The 5,832-nt window shown below is 50.4% G+C and overlaps 1 protein-coding gene across 1 annotated transcript in view; it reads left to right on the top strand.

Moving 5' to 3' along the window:
• Positions 1 to 6: 6 nt before the first annotated feature.
• DRAM1 (DNA damage regulated autophagy modulator 1) overlaps positions 7 to 5,832 on the top strand; it is a 70,419-nt gene continuing 64,593 nt past the window's right edge. Inside the window, exon 1 of the mRNA XM_021711579.1 lies at positions 7 to 31. The gene's annotated coding sequence lies outside the window, so the exon portion shown is untranslated. The remainder of the gene's footprint in view (positions 32 to 5,832) is intronic.

Raw genomic sequence — 5,832 nt, 5'->3', positions numbered from 1 at the left:
GGCACGTCAACCCCTTGCTCCCCTACATCAGGTGAGGGGCGGACGCGCGCCGGGCCGGGGGCCGCCGGGGGTTGCCCGGCCGGCCCGAGGGCGGCGCCAGGCCGGGCGGGGGGCGTGGGGAGACTGGGGCCAGACCCGGGGAGGGGTGCCCCCTCGGCCCGTGAGACAGGCCGGACCCGGGCCCTGTGAGACTGAGGTCCCACCCAGGGGAGAGGTGCTCTCCGTGGCCCCGTGAGGCTGGGATCAGATCTCCCGGGGGGTGCTCTCCGTGGCCCGGGAGGTTGAGGACACACATCTGGAGGAGGGGTGCTCCCCGCGGACGTGTGCTTGGTGGGGGGCACGACGCCCAGCAGTCTCGCCGGCGCTCTGAGCACTGCCCAGAGAGGCGCTCAGGGTGGGCAGCAGAACCTTCCAGCGGGGTGGAGGGTGGAATCTCGGGGTCAAAATGCTTCTTTGGAGACACGGAGACAAGCGGGGGTGCTGCTAGATGACGTCTGCAAGAGGCAGACCCTGGTACCACTGAGCCGCTTGCTACTTCTCTCCTGCTTGCCAACATTTTTGAAGTGGATGTCTGGGCTCATGTTTATGCAAGGAAGCGGAAGTTTAAAACCCGTGACAGGCCGAGTGCGGTGGCTCACGCCTGTAATCCCGGCACTTTGGGAGGCTGAGGCGAGAGGATTGCCAGAGTCCAGGGGTTGGAGACCAGCCTGGGCCACTGGACGGGACCTTGTCTCTACAAACAATAAAATTAGCTGGGCGTGGTGGCGCACACCTGTAGTTCCAGGTATTTGGAAGGCTGAGGTGGCGGAAGGATCGCCTGAGCCCAGCAGATGGAGGCCGTGGTGGCCGTGATCGTGCCACTGCGCTCCAGCTTGCGTGACAGGGTGAGACTCCTACTCAGAAAACAAACAAACAAAAAAAGCAGGGACTGAGAGGCTGAGGCAGGATCTCTTGAGGCCAAGAGTTAGAAACCATTCTTGGCAATACAGAGAGATCCCATCTCAATTTAAAAAGGGAAGAAAACTGGGCCCAGTGACTCAGGCCTGTAATTCCAACACTTTAAAAGGATGAGATGGGAGAAATGCTTGAACCCAGGGGTTCAAGACCAGCCTCGGTAGCAAAAAAATCGAAATATTAGCCAGGTGTGGTGCTGCACACTTGTTGCCTCAGCTACTCAGGAGGCTGAAGCAGAAGGATCGCCTGAGTCCAGGAGGTTGAGGCTGCTGTGAGCTGTGATCATGCCACTGCACTTCAGCCACAGAATGAGACCCTGACTCAAAAAAAAAAAGGTTAAACAGACGATAAAATATCATCAGCGTGACACCGATGACACGCTAGTAAATGGTAGAAGCGGGATGCAATTCTGTGTTCCCTCCAGGCCTGTGGGAGTTCAGCTTAAGACCCCTTGAAATCACTGCCCCTTGAAATCAGAGCCTCAACTGGTTGACATCGCGGGAAGAGGTGTCCCGTACCTCGAGGAGACTTTCTCAGGTGGGCTTGGGCTCCTGCAGGAACCTGGGCCTGGTTTCTCAGGGCACATCCCGGGCCTGAGTGCCATCAGCTCACTTCTGTTTCTGAAGCAGCGTGGATCTTCCTAGAGTCTAAAAGCGCTGTGCTCCCAGCTATGCTTCTCATAGAGAAAATAGCAGTATTTCAGTCCTGGATCTGAAGGGCAGGTCGGACAACCTGCGTTGTGCATCGACCGGGCTGTGAGAGGCAGGGTCTGGGTCTTGTACGAGTGTCTGATGTGGCAGTGACTGACGTCACCTCAGGGTGAACCTGAAATGGGAGAGGGTCAAAAATGGGGAAGGAGGCTGACAAGGTGAACCACTTGGGAGATACTCAGATAAGACACAGGAAGGACTTGACAAGCAAGGAGGCCTCCAGAAAGAGGAGAATCAGAGAAGAAAAAGGCAGCCAGGAGTCCGCAGGCAACAAGCAGCAAATACACGTACCGATTGCCCACGTGGTTCGGTGCCTGGGGCTTTGGGGTTTGCTCTCTGCTTACGTGAACGCTGGAGTTCTGACTTGTCCCTACCCCTCCTGGAAGGCAAGGTCCTTGAAGCAAAGGCAAGATGTAAATAAGAGCAGGACATGGAGAATTGATGGGCATAGTTTGACCTTCTCTCTATCTCTCTCTCTCTCTGTCTCTCTCTGTCTCTCTCTCTCTCTCTGTCTCTCTCTGTCTCTTTATCTCTCTCTCTCTCTCTCTCTCTCTGTCTCTCTCTGTCTCTCTCTGTCTGTCTGTCTCTCTCTCTCTCTCTCTGTCTCTCTCTCTCTCTCTCTCTCTCTCTCTCTCTCTCCTTCTTGTTCTCTGTTGAGATGGAGACTCACCATTTTGCTCAGGCTGGTCTTGAACCTTGGATTCAAGTAATCCTCCCACCTTAGTCTTTCGAGTGGCTGGGACTGCAGGCGCACTACCACCAAGAAAGGCTGACTTCACCTCTGATCCCCCCTTTCCTCCGCTCTACCCCCTCCTTGTCCTTCCCTCCAGCCGTGCTGGCCTCCTTCCTGTGTCTAAAACACAGCAGGCACATCTCAAGGCCTTTGCTTTCGGCTCCTTTTTTTTGAGTTGGAGTCTCACTCTTGTCACCCAGACTGGAGCACAGTGACACGCTGATGGCCACCACAGCCTTGACCTGCTGTGCTCAGGAGATCCTTCTGTTTCAGCCTTCCATGTGGAACTACAGATGCATGCCACCACGCCCGGCTAGTTTTTGTGATTTATTGTAGAGACGAGGTCTCACTAAGTTGCCCAGGCTGGTCTCGAACCCCCGGGGCTCAGGCAGTCCTCTCACCTCATCCTCCCGGAGTGCTGGGATTACAGGCTGAGCCACCACGCCTGGCCTCCTTTTGTTTTTTGTTTTTTTTGAGTTAGAGTCCCACGCTGTCGCCCAGGCTGGACTGCAGTAGCACACTCAACGGCCACCGCAGCCTCCACCTGCAGGGCTTAGGTGATCTTTCCACTTCAGCCTTCCAAGTAGTTGGAACTATAGGCATGTGCCACCACGCCTAGCTGATTTTTTTGATATATTGAAGAGAGGAGGTCTCAGCAAAGTTGCCCAGGCTGATCTTGAATCCCTGGGCTCAGACAATCCTCTCGCCTCAGTCTCCCAAATGCTGGAATTACAGACTTGAGCCATCATGCCCAGCCTTGCTTTTATTTATTTATTTATCATTTATTTTTTTTTTGAGTTGGAATCTCACTCTGTCGCCCATACTGGAGTGCAGTGGCCGCACCCCGCCACCGCAGCCTCGACCTGCTGGGCTCCGGCGATCCTTCCGCCTCAGCCTTCCACGTAGCTGGAACTACAGGTGTGTGCTACCACGCCCAGCTACCCGCCTTGCTTTTTGCTCTTTCCTCTGCTGGAACGTTCTTCCTCTAGATACCACCAGATGTTGTTCCTTACCTCCTTGGATCAAATATCATCCTCATTGCTCTGATCACCCCTTTAAAACCACACCACCACTCGTGACCTCCTATGTTCCATCCTATTATTCACCACAGCACTTATCTTCTTGTAGCAAATCATGTGATTTAACTGATTTTTTATGTTTATTCATCTGTCTTCCCTCCCTGGAATGTAAAATCCACAAAGACCCTCAATATTTGTTGAATGAATATTCTTTGGATACTCACTGTCTACGCCGGGGCAGGGCAGATCCCTTTAGGAAAGCTTGACAAGGCCATTCAGTCAGTGATTTGGAACTCAGGATGGAGTACCCTTTTTTTTTTTTAGTTGGAGTCTCACTCTGTCGCCCAGACTGGAGTGCAGTGGCCTCTCCCGGCCACCGCAGCCTCGACCTGCTGGGCCCCGGCGATCCTTCCGCCTCAGCCTTCCGAGTAGCCGGAATTACAGGCGCGCGCTACCACGCCTGCCTGATTTTTTGATTTATTGTAGAGATGAGGTCTTGCTGCCCATGCGGGTCTCGAACCCGCGGGCTCAGGCAATCCACTCACCTCAGCCTCCCAAAGGCGCGGGATTACAGGCTGAGCCACTGAACCCGGCTCTGGAGTACCCTTTTACATTCTAATGTTGTTCAGCCAATTCGATGGCCTCATGTTTTCAGCACAGGTGAGCACATTCAATAAGAGCCAAAACCTTGAGCAGTACCTCTCCCCAGTATGGCATTCAAAGTCAGCTTCCTTATCAGATATTTTCAGTATATTGAATAAGTTGGCAAATAGCCCTTAGACATACAGAAAGATGCCAGCTTCTTTTTTATATGTATTGGAAAATATAGTTTATTTAGAAAGTAAATTGGAGAGAAAGAGGAGTTTCACTTCCCCAAGGAAGGGAAGGGGGCAAAAACCAGGAAGCATGACGATGGCCATAGCTCAAAGAGCACATGGCCACACCAGAGTCTAGTAAGGCAATGGCCTAAAAGTTTAAATTAAAACTTATTGATGCCAATTTTCATCTACTGGATTTGCAGAAGCCCAAATGTTTGATATGATGACTAGACCAGGCTCGGTGCCTCAGCCTGTAATCCCAGCACTTTGGGAGGTCGAGGCGAGTGGATTGCCTGAGCCCGTGGGTTCAAGACCAGCCCAGGCAATTTGGCAAGACCTCGTCTCTACCAAAAAAAAAAATTAGCTGGGCATGGCAGCATGCGCCTGTAGTTTCGGCTACTTTGAAGGCTGAGACGGAAGAAACACCGAGCCCAGCAGGTCTGCCCTGGGGTGGCCGTGAGCGTGCCACTGCACTCCAGCCTGGGTGAGGGAGTGAGACTCCAACTCAAGAAAGAAAAAAAAAGCTGACTAGTGATGCTTTGGGGAAACAGGTTCTCTCAGGAATGGAAGCTGATTTCACTCTATGGAGGGATTTTGGCGAAGGAAAATTACACACATGCGCGTGTGTGCACACACACATCTTTTGATGCAACCACCCTTCTTGGAAATGTATCCTATAGGTATGCATGCCTGTGTGAAGAATGACTTATCCACAAGATTACTCACAGCACTGCTTTGAATAGCAAAAGATTGTCAAGAATACAAATACCAATCAGTGGAGAGCTAGCAAGTATGGTTTATCTGAAGAATACCTCAAGCAAAAGCTCTCTGTACAGAGCTTGTTCTTTGTAAATCAGTACACTGATATGGAAAATCTCCAAGATACATTGTTACGGGGGAAAAAGCAAGATGCAGAACAAAACACACTAACAGTAGTTGGGAAGAAAGAGGAAAATAATACATATTTGTATTAGCTTGCATAAAGAAACTAATAAAAGTGGTTATCTGTGTGATGGAAGGAGGAGTAGGTTAAGGTTAGGAAGACATCAGCAGATGAGGAATAAGGATGATTACAAGCCGTGCTTTTTATTTATGTATTTAGTTTTGTTGTTGTTGTTGTTTTTATAGAGATGCAAGTCTTGCTATGTTGCCCAGGTTGGTTTTAAACTCCTGGCCTGGAGCGATCCTCCTGCATTGGTCTTCCAAAGGGCTGAGATTACAGGCGTAATCTCACCACGCCTGGCTTCCATGTATTCAGTTTTTAGCCAAATGAATGGCTTTCTTCTCAGAAAATTAAAACCATGAGATTCAAACAGCCACTAAGTTTAACAAGTTGGAATAGCGTTAAGTGCTATTTCCATATTGTGAAATCTTTATTGCAAGGATGTTTTAAAACCAAGGACAAATAAAAGCCAGCCTCAGAAGCTTGACTTAGATTTGTACAGGGCCACACCCACAATTCTCAAGCACAATCATGCTTAACTTGTTATAATTTCTTAGACTTCCTTTGTAACAAAATCCCTCAGGCTATCTTGAATCAGCTTGTCAGTTCTTTCCACCTTTTTATTAGCACTTGTCTTTTTTTTTTTTTTTTTTTG

Source organism: Carlito syrichta, unplaced genomic scaffold, assembly GCF_000164805.1.
Source record: "Carlito syrichta isolate Samal-C Ts95f unplaced genomic scaffold, Tarsius_syrichta-2.0.1 Scaffold302384, whole genome shotgun sequence".
Classification (NCBI taxonomy): domain Eukaryota; kingdom Metazoa; phylum Chordata; class Mammalia; order Primates; family Tarsiidae; genus Carlito; species Carlito syrichta.
Note: the sequence above shows the minus strand (reverse complement) of the source record. Positions and strands in the feature narration are given on the sequence as shown.